Here is a 15,960-nt window from a genome sequence, read left to right as displayed (position 1 = left end):
GGAAATAGCAGATCATGGCAAGGGAAATAGAGTAATAGTCTTTGGATTATTACCTGAGCCACGTGCAAATTGGCATAGGGTAATAAGATTAGAGAAACAAATCTGTGGCTCAAAGACTGGTATTGGAGAGATGTGTTTCAATTCATGGGTACTGGCACCAGTGCATGAGAAAGTAAGGACCAGGAGCGTTGGGGCAGTCTTCACCTGAACCGTGCTGGTACAATTGTTCTGGCAAATTGTATAATTAGGGTGTAGAAAGGACTTTAAACTAAATAGTGGAAGGAAGGAACATACAAGAGGAGGTGTAGTGAACCAAACGGTAGCGGAAAGGTACTAGCACAGGTGAGTGATTTAGATAAAGATAATCAGAGTTCGACTGGAAGGGACATAAAGTACAAACTTAATGCACGAGATAAAGTCACTGATTGCAAAAATGGTAAAAAGACAGAAAAAGTCTTTGGGTGGGATTTTCTGGCCTCCCATGGCGTGTTTTCAGATTAAGAAGTCTCACAACACCAGGTTAAAGTCCAACAGGCTTATTTGGTAGAAAAAGCCACAAGCTTTCGGAGCGCTGCTCCTTCGTCAGGTAAGTGGGAGTTCTGTTCACAAACAGGGCATACAAAGACACAAACTCAATTTACAAAATAATGCTTGGAATGCGAGTCTTTACAGGTAATCAAGCCTTAAAGGTACAGACAATGTGAGTGGAGAGAGCGTTAAGCACAGGTTAAAAAGAGTTGTGTATTGTCTCCAGACAGGACAGTTAGTGAGATTTTGCAAGCCCAGGCAAGTCGTGGGGGTTACAGATAGTGTGACATGAACCCAAGATCCCGGTTGAGGCCGTCCTCATGTGTGCGGAACTTGGCTATCAGTCTCTGCTCAGCGACTCTGTGTTGATGTGTGTCGTGAAGGCCGCCTTGGCGAACACTTACCCGAAGATCAGAGGCCAAATGCCCCTGACCGCTGAAGTATTCCCCAACAGGAAGAGAACAGTCTTGCCTGGTGATTGTCGAGCGGTGTTCATTCATCCGTTGTCGTAGCGTCTGCATGGTCTCCCCAATATACCATGCCTCGGGACATTCAGGCGAATGAGGCTGCGGGAGTTCTTCCACAAACCCCAAGAGGCCAACAACGAACACAATGGGACAGCCAATGAACTGGAACAGCCGACAGAGAGATCCGCAGTGCAGCAACCGAAGTGGAAAGAGTCGAATTGGACTCCTCCGGAAGGCCGCTGCCCTCGACTTGACATGTATGCCCAAGCCGTCAGGAGATGCGTCGACACCAGATTCATCAGCCGCATTCACAAGACAGCTCTGAACATCACCCAAGGACAACGCAATGCCATCCGCGCTCTCAAGACCAACAGCGATATTGTCATCAAACCAGCAGACAAAGGAGGGGCCATCGTCATACAGAACAGAACGGATTACTGCAAAGAAGTGTACCGACAACTGAACTACGAGGAACACTACAGACAGTTACCTGCAGATCCGACCAAAGAACACACCCGTCAACTCAACAGACTGGTCAAGACCTTTGATCCGGAACTTCAGAGCACCCTCCGTGCTCTCATCCCACGTACTCCCCGCGTTGGAGATCTCTACTGCCTCCCGAAGATATACAAGGCAAACACACCCGGCCGTCCCATCGTATCGGGTAATGGGACCCTGTGCGAGAACCTCTCCGGCTACGTCGAGGGCATCCTGAAACCCATTGTACGAAGAACCCCCAGCTTTTGTCGCGACACTACGGACTTCCTACAGAAACTCAGCATACATGGAGCAGTTGAACCAGGAGCACTCCTCGTCACAATGGATGTCTCGGCACTCTACACCAGCATCCCCCACAACGATGGCATTGCTGCCTCAGTACTCAACGCCGACAACTGCCAGTTTCCAGATACAATTTTACAACTCATCCGCTTCATCCTGGACCACAATGTCTTCACCTTCAACAACCAGTTCTTCATCCAGACACATGGAACAGCCATGGGGACCAAATTTGCACCTCAATATGCCAACATCTTCATGCACAGGTTCGAACAAGACCTCTTCACTGCACAGGAGCTTCAACCGATGCTATACACTAGATACATCGATGACATTTTCTTCCTTTGGACTCATGGTGAACAATCACTGAAATAACTATATGATGACATCAACAAGTTCCATCCCACCATCAGACTCACCATGGACTACTCTCCGGAATCGGTTGCATTCTTGAACACATGCATCTCCATCAAGGACGGTCACCTCAGCACTTCACTGTACCGCAAGCCCACGGATAACCTCACGATGCTCCACTTCTCCAGCTTCCACCCTAAACACGTTAAAGAAGCCATCCCCTACGGACAAGCCCTCCATATACACAGGATCTGCTCAGAAGAGGAGGATCGCAACAGACACCTCCAGACGCTGAAAGATGCCCTCATAAGAACAGGATATGGCACTCGACTCATCGATCGACAGTTCCGACGCGCCACAGCGAAAAACCGCACCGACCTCCTCAGAAGACAAACATGAGACACGGCGGACAGAGTACCTTTCGTCGTCCAGTACTTCCCCGGAGTGGTGAAGCTACAACATCTTCTCCAGAGCCTTCAACATATCATTGATGAAGACCCCCACTTCTTGCCTTCAAACAACCGCACGACCTCAAACAGACCATTGTCCGCAGCAAACTACCCAGCCTTCAAGAGAACAGTGACCACGACACCACACAACCCTGCCACAGCAACCTCTGCAAGACATGTTGGATCATCGACACGGATGCCATCACCTCACGTGAGAACACCATCCACCAGGTACACGGTACATACACTTGCAACTCGGCCAACGTTGTCTACCTGATACGCTGCCGGAAAGGATGTCCCGAGGCATGGTACATTGGGGAGACCATGCAGACGCTACGACAACGGATGAATGAACACCGCTCGACAATCACCAGGCAAGACTGTTCTTTTCCTGTTGGGGAATACTTCAGCGGTCACGGGCATTCGGCCTCTGGTCTTCGGGTAAGCGTTCTCCAAGGCAGCCTTCATGACACATGACAACGCAGAGTCGCTGAGCACAGACTGATAGCCAAGTTCCGCACACATGAGGACAGCCTCAACCGGGATCTTGGGTTCATGTCACACTATCTGTAACCCCCACGACTTGCCTAGGCTTGCAAAATCTCAGTAACTATCCTGTCTGGAGACAATACACATCTCTTTAACCTATGCTTAACCCTCTCTCCACTCACATTGTCTGTACCTTTAAGACTTGATTACCTGTAAAGACTCGCATTCCAAGCATTATTTTGTAAATTGAGTTTGTGTCTCTATATGCCCTGTTTGTGAACAGAACTCCCACTTACCTGACAAAGCAGCAGCGAGCGCTCCGAAAGCTAGTGGCTTTTTCTACCAAATAAACCTGTTGGACTTTAACCTGGTGTTGTGAGACTTCTTACTGTGTTTACCCCAGTCCAACGCCGGCATCTCCACATCGTGTTTTCAGATGGCAGAGGTGGCTCGCCACTGGCTGCTGATGGGATAGAATCATAGAATCCCTACAGTGCAGAAAGAGGCCATTTCGCCCATCGAGTCTGCACCGACCACAATCCCACCCAGGTCCTATTCCCGTAACCCCACATACTTACGCTGCTAATCCCCTGACACTAAGGGGCAATTTAGCATGGCCAATCAACCTAACCCTTACATCTTTGGACTGTGGGAGGAAACTGGAGCACCCAGAGGAAACCCACACAGACACAGGGAGAATGTGCGAACTCCACAGACAGTGGCACAAGGACGGAATTGGCAAAGGTAGCCTGAAAAATGAGTTCAGGGAAAGGATGGGGGACAATTTCTGATAGCAGTACATTCTTGAGACAACCAGGGTGCAGGCTATTCTAGGCCTGGTAATGAGCAGTGTGACAAGACTAATCAATAATTTCAAGGGAAAGGAGCCTTTAGGTGACAGTGATCATAACATGCTAGAATTTCATATTCAGTTTGAAGGGGTGAAATGTGAATGTATGATTAATGTTTTAAACCTGAATAAAGTTATAATTATAAAAGGTATGAAAGCAGACAGCTAAAGTGAACTGGGAAACTCAATTAAAAGATAGGACAGTGGAGATGCAGTGGCAAAACTTTGAGGAGATATTTAATATCTCTCAGCAACGATTTATCCCAGTAAGAAAGACAAAGTCTTTCAAAAGGATGCATCATCCATGAGTAAATAAAAAACTTAAGGATTGTACTAAATTTAAAGAAACATTACAAATTTGCAAAAAGTAGTGGTGGTCAGATTTTAGGAATCAGCAAAGAATAAATAAAACAAAAGAGGAATAAAGTTGAGTATGAGATAAAGCTAGTTAATAATCTAAAAAGATAGTAAGAATTTCTACAAATGATCAAATAGGAAAAGAGTAAATAAGGCTAATGTTGACCCCCTGGAGAGTAAGTATGGGAATTGATAATGAAAAAGGCGTTGAACAGGTACTTTGTGTCGGTCTTCACTGCAGAGAAATTAGAAAACTTCACAGAGATTCGGGAATATCAAAAGGTGAACAGGAGAGTGAAACTTAAAACAATCACCGTCACTGGGGAAAAGGGGCTGGGAAAACTATTAGACTTAAAGGCCATCCCCCAGGACCAAATGGCCTACATCCTACAATCTTAAGAGAAGTGGCAGAGATAGTTGATGCATATGTTTTAATGTTCCAAAATTCCATAGATTCTGGAAGGGTTTTAGCGAAGGAAATAGCTAGTGTAACACCTTTATCCAAGGAAAGAATAAGACAGAAGGCAAGTCACTACAGGCCAGTTAGCCTAACATTTGTCAAAAGGGAATTGCTGGAATCCAATATTAAGAAGGTTGTAGCAGGATAATTAGAAAATCATTACGTGATCAGGCAGAATCAATACGGCTTTGTGAAAGAAAAATTTTATAGGGCACGACAAAGTTAATGTGGATAGGATATTTCCCTGGCTGGTAAGTCTAGAACTTGGGAACAAGATCTTACAATATGGGGCAGGCCATTTAAGACTGAGATAAGGGGGAGTTTCTTCACTCAGAGTTTGGTGAATCTTCTGAATTCTGTAGGAATCTCCATTACAAGGGAGGAAGTGTTAGGTTTGTTAGAGAATATAAAGACTGACAAATCCCCAGGGCCTGATGGAATCTATCCAAGGCTGCTCAGGGAGACGAGAGATGAAATCGCTGGGCCTCTGACGCAAATCTTTGTCTCATCACTGGACGCAGATGAGGTCCCAGAGGATTGGAGGATAGCTAATGTGGTCCCGTTATTTAAGAAGGGTAGGAAGGATAACCCGGGTAATTATAGGCCGGTGAGCTTGACATCCGTGGTGGGGAAGTTGTTGGAGAAGATTCTTAGAGATAGGATGTATGCGCATTTAGAAAGGAATAAACTCATTAACGATAGTCAGCATGGTTTTGCGAGAGGGAGGTCATGCCTCACTAACCTGGTGAAGTTTTTTGAAGAAGTGACCAGAATGGTTGATGAGGGAAGGGCCGTGGATGTCGTCTATATGGACTTTAGTAAAGCGTTTGACAAAGTCCCTCATGGTAGGTTGGTGCAAAAGGTTGGATTTCATGGGATAAAGGGGGAGGTGGCTAGATGGGTGGAGAACTGGCTTGGTCACAGAAGACAGAGGGTGGTAGTGGAAGGGTCTTTTTCCGGCTGGAGGCCTGTGACTAGTGGTGTTCCGCAGGGCTCTGTATTGGGACCTCTGCTGTTTGTGATTTATATAAATGATCTGGAAGAAGGTGTAACTGGGGTGATCAGTAAGTTTGCAGACGACACAAAATTGGCAGGACTTGCAGATAGTGAGGAGCATTGTCAGAAGCTACAGAAGGATATAGATAGGCTGGAAATTTGGGCAAAGAAATGGCAGATGGAGTTCAATCCTGATAAATGTGAAGTGATGCATTTTGGTAGAAATAATGTAGGGAGGAGCTATACGATAAATGGCAGAACCATAAAGGGTGTAGATACGCAGAGGGGCCTGGGTGTGCAAGTCCACAGATCCTTGACGGTGACGTCACAGGTGGAGAAGGTGGTGAATAAGGCATATGGCATGCTTGCCTTTATAGGACGGGGCATAGAGTATAAAAGTTGGGGTCTGATGTTGCAGATGTATAGAATGTTGGTTCGGCAGCATTTGGAATACTGCGTCCAGTTCTGGTTGCCACACTACCAGAAGGACGTGGAGGCTTTGGAGAGAGTACAGAGGAGGTTTACCAGGATGTTGCCTGGTATGGAGGGGCTTAGTTATAAGGAGAGATTGGGTAAACTGGGGTTGTTCTCCCTGGAAAGACGGAGGATGAGGGGAGACTTAATAGAGGTGTATAAAATTATGAAAGGCATAGATAGGGTGAACGGTGGGAAGCTTTTCCCCAGGTCGGTGGTGACATTCACGAGGGGTCATAGGTTCAAGGTGAAGTGGGGGAGGTTTAACATAGATATCAGAAGGACATATTTTACACTGAGGGTGGTGGGGGCCTGGAATGCGCTGCCAGGAAAGGTGGTGGAGGCGGACACACTGGGAACGTTTAAGACTTATCTAGATAGCCATATGAACCGGGTGGGAATGGAGGGATGCAAAAGAATGGTCTAGTTTGGACCAGGGAGCGGCACGGGCTTGGAGGGCCAAAGGGCCTGTTCCTGTGCTGTATTGTTCTTTGTTTGTTCTTTGAATTCTGGGCGGCACGGTGGCACACAGCCAGGGACATGGCTTCGATTCCCAGCTTGGGTTACTGCTGTGTGGAGTTTGCACATGTTTGCACATTGTAGTGTTAATGTAAGTCTCACTTGTGACTAATAAATAAGTAAACTTTAGAGTGTTGTGGAAGCTCAATCATTGAACATGTTTGAAACAAAAATCGATAGATATCTGGATACCAACAATGTCAAGGGATATGGGGATAGTGGGGGAAAATGGTGTAAAGGTCATGATTAGCCATGATCTGCTTCAATGATGCAGTGGGCCTGATGGATTAAATGACCTGTTCCAATGTCCCTAAATTGTATTTAACCAATTTATTAGAGGTTTTTGAGAAGTAACAAACAATGAAGATAAAGAGGAAAATGTAGATGTGGTCTATCTGAATTTCCAAAAGACAGTTGATAGGGTGCCATATCAAAGATTACCACACCAATTAAGAAAATATGGTGTAGGGGATAAACTATTAGCACGGATAAAGGATTAGTTAGCTAACAGGAAACAGAGGGTAAGATAAATGGGTCATTTTCAATTTGGCAAGCAGTAATTCATGGAGTACAACAGGGATCAGTGCTGGGGCTTCTTTACAATCTAATCAAAGACTTGAATGAAGGGATCGAATATATGATAACTAAAGTTGTTGACGATACTAAGATAGGTAAGAGAATATGTTGCGAAGAGCAGGTAGAGAGTCTGCAAACAGATGTAGACAGGATAAATATGTGGGCAAAAATTTGGAAATGAAGTGGCATTTGACCTATAATGGGGGATAATGTGAACTTGTCTACATTGGCAAGAACGATAGAAAAGCAGTATAAAATTTAAGTGGAGAAAGATTGTAGAACTTGATGGTACAGAGGGATCTGGATGTCCTGATACAAGAATGACAAAATGTTAGTAAGCAGGTACAGCAAGTGATTAGGAAAACAAATGGAATGTTGATATTTATTGAAAGGGAAATGGAATACAGAAGTAAGGAAGTTTACTGCAGCTCTTCAGGGAATTAGTGAGAATAAATAAATAAAATTTGGAATATTGTGTACAGTTTTGGTCTTCTTATGTAAAAAAATATATATGATTGTGCTAGAAACAGTAGAGAGAAGATTCACTCAATTCATTCCTGGGAAGAAAGGCTTATCCTATGAAGAAATGTTGAACATGTTGGGCCTATGCCCATTAGTGTTCAGAAGAATGAGAGGTGACATTGTTGAAGCATTTAAGACCCTGAGGGCACTTGATAGGGTAGATACCAGGAGAATGTTTCCTCTGTGGCGGAGACTAGAACCAGGGGACACCGTTTAAGATTAAAACTTCTCCCTTTTAAGATGATGTTGAAAAGAACTTTTCTCTCTCAGAGTGGTTAGTCTGTGGAATTCTCTTCAACAGAAAGCAATGGAGGTTGGGTCATTGAGTTTATTCTAGGCTGAGATAGACAGATTTTTGATTCAGCAAGAAGTCTCACCAGGTTAAAGTCCAACAGGTTTATTTGGTAGCACGAGCTTTCGGAGCACTGCTCCTTCATCAGGTGAGTGGAGAGGTAGTTTCACAAACACGGCATATATAGACAAAGACACAATTGCAAGATAATGATTGGAATGTGAGTCTTTTAAGGTAATCAAGTCTTTACAGGTACAGACAGTGCGAATGGAGAGAGAGATGATCACAGGTTAAAGAGGTGCGAATTGTCTCAAGCCAGGACAATTAGTAGGATTTTGCAAGCCCAGGCCAAATGGAGAGGGTTACATGTAGTGTGACATGAACCCAAGATCCCGGTTGAGGTTGATTGACAAGGGAGTCGAGGAATGTGGGAGGCAAACAGCAAAGTGGAATTGAGACCATAACCAGGTCAGCCATAATCTTACTGAATGGCAGAATAGATTCGAAGGGCTGAATGGCCTGCTCCTACTCCTAACCATAAACAGGCACAGTGGTTAGCACTGCTGCCTCACAGCATCAGGAACCTGGGTTCGAATCCCAGCTTGGCTCACTGTCTGTGCGGAATCTGCACGTTCTACCCATGTTTGCATGGGTTTCCTCTGGGTGCTCCGGTTTCCTCCCACAGTCTGAAAGACATGCTGGTTAGGTGCATTGGCTGTGCTAAATTCTCCCTCAATGTACCCAAACATGTGCCGGAGTGTGGTGACTAGGGGATTTTCACAGTAACTTCATTGCAGTGTGAATGTAAGCCTACTTGTGACACTAATAAATAAACTTTAAAAAAACTTTAAACATTAACTCTATATCGCTCCACAGATGTAGCCTGACCCGCTGAGTACTTCTAGCATCTCTGTTTAGGTCATCAACCTGAAACGTTGAGATGAATTTTTCAAGCCACCCACAGGCAGGAAAACAGATGATGGGTCCATAGATTACAGTGCTGTGTCATCAGTGACATAGGCAACACCAGCCTGCCTGAGCCACCATTTTATAGGGGACAGGAGAAGGCATTAGGTGGGTAACCCGCCTATGGCCTAATTGAGACTCGAAATGCCTAATTAAGTGCCGTATCCTGTTGGGGTAATGGATGGTGGGAGAGGCTGTGCCAAACATATAGCCCGGCAGCTTTAAGTCTGCGGGGTCAGTGGGGTGGGGAGATGTGGTGGAGTGGGTAGAGTGGCTCCTTCCTAGGCTCCCGTGTTAATCAGCAGCCACCCCCATGAGGTTTATCTCTCAATGTTCACCCTACCCCCTGCCTTGACCAACATGAATCTCCAACACCCCTTACCTGGCCCTGACGGAAATTCAAATGACTTGAGGGGTCCATTGCTCCTCTTCCTCTCAGGCCTTCTGTTAACCTGGCAGTGGCCATTGGTCCTGGTATGGTATAGAAGTGCTGGCCTCCGATTGGCTGGCAGGACTTCTTTCTGGATAGGGACAGACGTCCCATCTCTTATTAATTAAAGGGCCCTCGCCTGAAATTAAAGCAGGACTTATTAGCCAAGTGGAAGTGGGTTCACCCCCGAAATCTATGCTGAGATGTAGGGAGCCCACGGCAATGTATAATCCAGCCTGCTGTTTTTAATCTCTCCACAGATGCTGTTTTACCTGCAAAGTATTTCCAGCATTTTCTGTTTTATTTCTGATTTCCAGAATCTGCCGTATTTTGCTTTGATTGTACGTGAGACCCTGTACCTGACAGAGGACTAGAAAGCCTTCCAGGCAACATCATCACCATCAACAGGAAGAAGTCATTGAGGAGGTCAGTTCTAGGAGTTTAGCTCAAGGACACAATTGCTCAGCTTAAAAATATTCAATGACCTCAAAGGTATTGTCAATGCAAGGACATTATGTCTTACATCAATGCTCTTTCCATATTCTAGTCACACTATTCACCATATTTCCATCCCATTTTACCTTTCATCCTCCTATAATCATTGTGCCATATTACATCAGGTGTCTATTTGTACAATATAATTCTGCAGCAAAACTAATGAAGGGACAGGAATGGAATATGTGCTTTCAGAAATAAGTCATGACCTTTTCAGTAGCAACAACAGTGTAAAACCAGTGGGAATATGTATTGGACAAGAAGTTCAGTGTAACACTCCAAACAAGGACTGATTATGGATGTACAATTCATGAAAGAGAAATTTTAATGAGGGGTAGTAGTGAATAAACACAACTATTTCTGCCTGAAATAAACAGAGCACTTAAAATTCCACAAATGGCACCAATGTCCTTTTTGAAATTCATTCATAGGATGTGGGTGTCGCTGGCTAGGACAACATTTATTGCCCAATCCCTAATTGCCATTGCTCTTGAGAAGGTGGTGGTGGGCTGCTTTCTTGAATAAGAATCTGATCTTTTTTTCCCGGAAATCAGCAAGATCCAAAATCTGGTACGGACTTGATCCTGAAGTTGCCGGTTTTGACATGGTCTACCTGTATAATGGCATTTGTTCAGTTTACAATAACGACATTGTCATAACATTTTTATCCAGACATATCACTGTCACAGTTGGAAACAACTTGACACTGTCACCTGATCCAATTCCATTGAAGGGGCTGGAAACTGGATTACAAGGAAAGGTAGAGAAAATAAATTTTCTACAGGAATTATACCAGTCACTGTGTGTAGCAGAGAAATAACATTCCCAAGAGAATTTGCTCTACTCAGAAAGACTGATGGATAAAGTACAGGAAGTGCAAGGTGCACTCAGTCGGACAATCGTTCGGAGCATGGAACATTCTAGTTCAAACTTTTGTCAAGTGTCCACATAGAGCAAGGAGATCTTCCTATCCAACACTGAGCAAGTGGTCAGCTCTATGAACATGACAGTGTTGTTCTCCACAATGTTGACACTGCTGACAGCTCTGATGGCTTCCAAGGCAGGATGACAGCATGCCTGCTTCCCTGCCACCCACTCAATGGTGGCGTCATTGCTCTCATTGTAGTTTAGCCCCGCAGCTGTACTGGGGTCCCTGACTGATGTCATGAGCCATGTCTGAAGGGGCCAGGTCACATTCACTAGCCAGCCTGTGATTAGGTGGCATAGACGCCTGGCCTGAGACATTACTGCTACCTTGAAATTTGGCACAGGCTTGCTCATTCCTTTGCCTCTTGGCACTAAACCGGCTGGGTGTTGAGGGACTGGTATTCCTTTCTTGTGAGAAAAGATGACAGGATGATGATAGGGAGCAAAGCCATATGGGTATACTCTATAGAACTTTGGATTCAGCAAGTGTGTGCTATGTGGGAGTAGTCAACAGCTTTCCCATCCTGCCTCATTCTGTCCATTCGGAAAGTGATGCCACTGCCAAGCAGATTTTGCTAATGCGAGGTCTCTGTCACCTGGAAGAGTTGTTAAATACATGCTGACCTAGCCAATGATGCCCAAATCCCGTGAATGAATGATGAAGGATTACAGATCAAATGTGAGAGCCTGGATTTTTCCTCCTGCTTCGGTCATGTAGTGGGAGTCAGGAAATCTCCCAGCTCACTGCACCCACCTCAGGAGAAACTCATCTGAATGGCAGGATCTTCATTCCAGAAAGGGTTGGTGTGTGATGGGGCCAGGCCGGACCGCCACTCCTGGATGCAGATTGTAGGTGGCCACAGGGATTGGCGAGTGTCAAGGTGAACTGTTTAAAAGGCCCAAGACTTTTGTTTAATATTGGACCCTCTAGCACCAAACTCTCACATCCCTTCACTCCCTCCCACTCACACTTCATGCCCCACATTGTCAACTCATGCCAACCCATGCCCCCCATGCCGAAGATCCCCTTGTACCCTCTATGCGAACTTAATGCCAACTCACCCACCATCCTTTTCCCCGGCACCCTCCATGCCAACTCATTCAGTATCTACCATGGGCAGATCTCAAGAGCCATTACTGTATTTTAAAAAAAATGTCACACTCATATGCGTGGAAGCCCATTCAAGAATTTAAATCCCCTCAAGTACTTAAGTACTTATAAAAAGAAACAGACTTATATTTGTAATCCCACATCAAAGGCAGCTAATCTAACCTCTTTGAGCTGTCAATCAAACTCTGAATTTAAGGCTCTCTATTGAGATAATTATAGGTTTTGGAAAGTAGCCAAACATTCATAGTGACATAATGATAATCCTTGGGGTAATGTCAGCAAACAGCCAATGTAACTGCTAGAACAGATTTATTTTACCTCTCAGGCTAATTTTTATTTTATTTTAACAAGGCTGCATTATATATATAACTTCACAGCTCAACAGTTCTATCTACTCTTCAAAAGCTAGTCTAAAATGTTTTTAACTCCCACACTGCGAGTTAAGGCCCTTATTACAGCAAAAAAAGGGCCCTGCTCAGATTAGGCTTCCATCATGTGTGGTTCACAACCTGTGCTCTTTCTCCTAACAGTGAAAATAGAATCTGTTGGAAATGGGTTTCACCTGCCATTTTGGAAAGTCTGCGGAGTTTCCATGACTCGGTGAAAATCTGGTTCGTTAACTCTGTTTCTCTCTCCACATATGTGGCCTGAGCTCCCAATGCATTTCTACCACTTACCATTTCGATTTCAGATTTCCAGCATCTACACTACTTTGCAATGTGTTGCTGCTCAGAGAAGTCACAGTATGAGAAGATATCCCCAAAGACTCTCTGGGGGTGTGTCCTTCTGCACAGAGATCTCTCCTCCCCCAGCCCCTACTTTTCTCTAATCAAAAAGGCCACATGGCCAAGTTCCTGACCACCCAGAACTCCAATGAAACTGTTCTCAAAGCACAATTCAGCTGCTGAATTCAGAAAAAAAGACAAAAACCAACACCCAGAAATTGATCAACGGCCTTAGAGGACAAACCACTAACAAAGCAACCCATCTATATGGAGTAGATGAGCCCTTTAAATAACACTGCTACAGGGTCCCTTCTGCCTGTTTGCACCTTGATTCACGGAATGAGTTTATTGAGTGGTGAAACACACACTGGCATTAACCAATTTCACAAAAGGGTCTTACAACAAGCATACAACAGTTATACTGAGCATAACGGGAGCATTTTCTGTTCCTGATTTCAGGGTTTGGGAATGGTAGAGGAGGTGGAGAATCGAGCAAGATGCACAGTGGCACAATGGTTAGCGCTGCTATCTCACAGCTCCAGGGACGCAAGTTTGTTTCTGGCCTTGGGTCACTATCTGTGTGGAGTTTGCATGTTCTCCCCGTGTCTGCGTGGCTTTCCTCCGGGTGCTCTAGTTTCCTCCCAGTCTAAAGGTGTACGGGTTAGGTTGATTGGCCATGATAAATTGCCCCTTAGTGCCAGGGGGATTAGGAGGGTAAATATGTGGGGTTCCGTGGATGGGACTTGGGTGAGATTTTTCTTGGTGCTGGTTCGATAGGCCAAATGGCCTCCTTCTGCACTGTAGATTCTATTTTTTTCTATTTCTATTTTAAGATCCTCAAACGGTTTGATTTGATTTATTGGCACATGTATTAGCATACAGTGAAAAGTATTGTTTCTTGCGCGCTATACAGACAAAGCATGCTGCAGATAAAGAAGGAAAGGAGAGAGTGCAGAATGTAGTGTTGCAATCATTGCTAGGGTGTAGAGAAAGATCAACATTATGTGAGTTAGGTCCATTCAAACATCTCATGGCAGCAGGAAAGAAACTACTCTTGAGTCGGCTGGTACATGTCCTCAGACTTTTGTATCTTTTCTCCAACGGAAGAAGGTGGAAGAGAGAATGTCTGGGGTGCGTGGGGTCCTTGATTATGCTGGCTGCTTTTCTGAGGCAGCGGGAAGTGTAGTCAGAGTCAATGGATGGGAGGCTGGTTTGCGTGATGAACTAGGCTTCGTTCACAGCTCTTTGTAGTTTTTGAGGTGTTGGACAGAGCCGGAGCCATGCCAAGTTGTCATCCAACCAGAAAGAATGCTTTGTATGGTGCATCTGTAAAAGCTGGTGAGTGTTGTAGCGGATATGGCTAATTTCCTCAGCCTCCTGAGAAAGTAGAGGCTTTGATGGGCTTTCCTAATTATAGTGTCAGCATTGAGGGACCGGGACAGGTTGTTGGTGATCTGGACACCGAGAAACTTGAAGCTCTTGACCATTTCCACTTCGCCCCCATTGATGTAGACAGGGGCATGTCCTCCATTACGCTTCCTGAAGTCGATGACTCTCTCCTTCGTTTTGTTGACATTGAGGGAGAGATTATTGTCATCGCACCAGTTCACCAGATTCTCTATCTTTCCTGTACTTGTGCTGGCAGGATTTCTCCACTCGATTGTCTCCACTCCAGCCAATGATATAATGGTATATATGGTCTTAATGATATAATATAAAGTTGGGATCCCTATTTGCATTCATTTAAATGTCAGAATCAGACATTTACGGCTGATAGGCCCCCATGCTAAATTGTCCATTCATGTTGGCGTGAGGACAACTGATATGAATGGCGACAGGTCCCCACTGATTTGCATTGTGCAGGGGTGTGTTCCGTAGTGGGAAGTGTGGAGGATTCTGTGGGGGAGTTGCATAGAGGGTTCTTTGGAGGAGGTGCTGGGGGGTTCTGGAGTGGGGGTAAGGGGTGGTAAGTTCTGTGGCAGGTTGGGGAGGGTTTCCGTGAGGGGGTTCCAATTTTTAAAAAATTGGGATGTCCTTTTTAACCTGCCCCTTGGATTCTTTTGACAAACGAGATGGTCTTACCAGTATGGGTGGGAAAATGGGAGAGTTTCACACCTGTTTTTTGGGCCAGTCCAAATTGCATGTCTTATGCACTCAGAGTAGCAAGAAATGGAGTATGCTGTTTCTAGCCACTAGGAGAAGAGGACGGGGTTTAACTCGCCAGGAAAGTTGCTGCAGCAGCAGACCCAGCAATTGTGCATGTACAGACCTACGTGGCTACACATGCACAATGGCAACTAGCAGAGAGCTGACAGATCTAAGAGAGAGATCGGTCAGCTCTCTGCTGCTTCAGTTAGTTTTAACCAACACCCTCCCTCTGCAGATATCCTGGGGGCTTGCAGCTGATCATAAGCACCCCCTACCCAGAAAAATGACCACTGCGGCACCCCAGATCGATTGCCCCACCTCTCTCCCACTGATTGCACAGTGGCAGTGGGCCCCCTCCTCCCAACCCCATTGGCCTACTCCTGTCGGCCCTGACCTCTTCAGGCCCCCCTAGGCCCAGTCCCCTCGGACCCCGCCTGGTGGACAGTGCCAAGGTGCCCCATGGGCAGTGCCAGGGTGCCACTGCCCAAGGGGCACCCCCTCTTGCCCTTGACCTCCCAGGGGACCTCGATGGCCTCCAGTTCTACCAGGGAGGCTATCATGACTAGTCCCCATTTATGGAGGCCAGGTGTTTTACTCGCCAGAGAGAAACTCTCTTGGCAAGGCCACAAAGGCAAGTGAGCCCAGATGATTGCGACCCAGGCTTGTCAATTGCATTAAAATAAGCATTACCACACATTTTAAAAATTAATTCAGTTTCTTGCCAGAAATAGGTAGAAGGCTGAATGCGCCGGATATCCGGTGCCATAAGATCGCAAGAGGCGCAAACCTGATTTGTTGGCTCTCTCCCAATTTTACCACTTTGCCCTGCCCAAAATGTCAAAAAGTAGTGGGAAAAGTTGACAAGGCAGCTAGAGGATTACACTCTGTTTTTCCCGCCCAAGTTGGCACTTTGTCAAAAATGGCAGAATTATGGCCAATGTATATAGCACAGCCTTATCCATTATAATGGGTATGCGTTATGATGCATTATCTTAGAATTCCTACAGTGCAGAAAGAGACTATTTGGCTCATCAAGCCTGCACTGACA

The sequence above is a fragment of the Mustelus asterias genome, chromosome 4 (assembly GCF_964213995.1).
Source record: "Mustelus asterias chromosome 4, sMusAst1.hap1.1, whole genome shotgun sequence".
In the NCBI taxonomy this organism is placed as follows: Eukaryota; Metazoa; Chordata; class Chondrichthyes; order Carcharhiniformes; family Triakidae; genus Mustelus; species Mustelus asterias.
The sequence above is the reverse complement of the archived record's forward strand: the minus strand, read 5'-3'. Positions refer to the sequence as shown.